This window comes from Notolepis coatsorum (genome assembly GCF_963971535.1).
Source record: "Notolepis coatsorum genome assembly, chromosome: 16".
In the NCBI taxonomy this organism is placed as follows: domain Eukaryota; kingdom Metazoa; phylum Chordata; class Actinopteri; order Aulopiformes; family Paralepididae; genus Notolepis; species Notolepis coatsorum.
In genome coordinates, this window is record NC_140180.1 from 21799296 (window position 1) to 21801059 (window position 1764).

Here is a 1764-nt window from a genome sequence, read left to right on the forward strand (position 1 = left end):
AATAAAATAATTCATTCATTCATGTTCAACATTTACATGTGATAAGCTAAATGCATGGGCAATTGCAGTGTCTACTTGTAACCTGTAAGAATCCCATTCCGATTTTAGTTTTCCTTGTCTAATAACAGTTTGATACACACTCAAAACATACAGTAAGTTCAAACAATAACAGACATTGAAAGCTGAAGAAGTTCTGAAAAAAAGGGTGAAAAGCACTTACTCACAGCACATTCTCTGACAATTACACAGCAATAACAACTACATACCCAAATGTACTGTTTCAGGCTTAGGCTCAAAATGGTTAATGGTTTACCGTTCTTCTCCACACAGCAGTACGGGTGTCAGTCCGGCGGAGCTCCTAATGGGCAGGAAAATCAGGACGACGCTGCCCACTCTGGCCTAGAACCTGCAACCAAGGTGGCCGAGCAGACATCACGTCAGAGCTTGAGATGCTGCGGAGAAGAGCAAACAGGCCTTCTACTATAACAAGCGCCATGGCATGAAAGAGCTCACACCACTGCAGCGAGGAGACCATGTTCTCACCAGACTGGACAATCAAAAGACCTGGGCCACACCCGCAGTAGTGGCAGGTGATTACATTAGTCACCCACTTAGCTTACATTTAGGATTTGTTAGGTTAAATTACGTTATGTAATTTATTTACAAGTCATACGTTTTATTTTTCCAGTTTGGGCACATGGAGTGTTGGTCCCTCAAGGCAGAGAGGTGAGATATCAGTGGCCTACATGTCACCCGTTAATATTTAACCTAATGTTTACTTGGATGTCGACAGCGAGCATTGACTTGTTTTTTTTTGCAAAATGGGTGGAGATAACTGGAGCATATAAAGCGAGTGTCTTCGTTCACGCTCTGTAGCTTGACACAAGATCGAACCATACATAACTGAATTTGGAAACGTAACCCAACTGGAAATGTGGAGCTTCACACGACTAACATTTGCGCTACTCTGTGTCACTGGTAAGTATTAGACCACTGCACCTCCGTGTTACATGGAGCTCGTGAGGGGGAGGGGGAAGGGGGGAAAGAGAGCGTGTGGAGATAAAATTAATGAATGTTGATTAGAGTTGATTAGAACCTTGAGGTAAGTGGTTGTAGCTCTCTCACATGAGCTCAAAATACCGGTGTTGCAGTGGTCTATATTGAGCTACCCGTTTTGTTTTTACTTATGGGCCAAAAAAAACATAGGATATATCTTTACGATTGAGATTACATTAGTCACCCACTTAGCTTACATTTAGGATTTGTTATGTTAAATTACGTTATATAATTTATTTACAAGTCATACGTTTTATTTTTCCAGTTTGGGCACATGGAGCGTGGATCCCTCAAGGCAGAGAGGTGAGATACCAGTGGCCTACATACCACCTGTTTATATTTAACCTAATGTTTACTTGGATGTCGACAGCGAGCATTGACTTGTTTTTCTTTTTTGACAGCCCAACTGCGAAAACTATTTTTTACCTATTTGCACCAGAGAATACGAGCCGGTGTGTGGATCTCACGGAATTGTGTATAGTAATGAATGCATGCTGTGTCTTACAATACTGTAAGTCTACAACAAGTCAACAAATACTCAGAATTATGTAAACAATTACTCAATTACAGTAACTAAAGTAAATATGAGTTACTTTCCACCTCTGCTGTTATGTATATCAATGTCTAAAACAATTCCTATCTAATTTCCCTCAGTGAACAAGGTGTCAACATCTTAATCATGAAGAAAGGGACCTGCTGACTGAAATG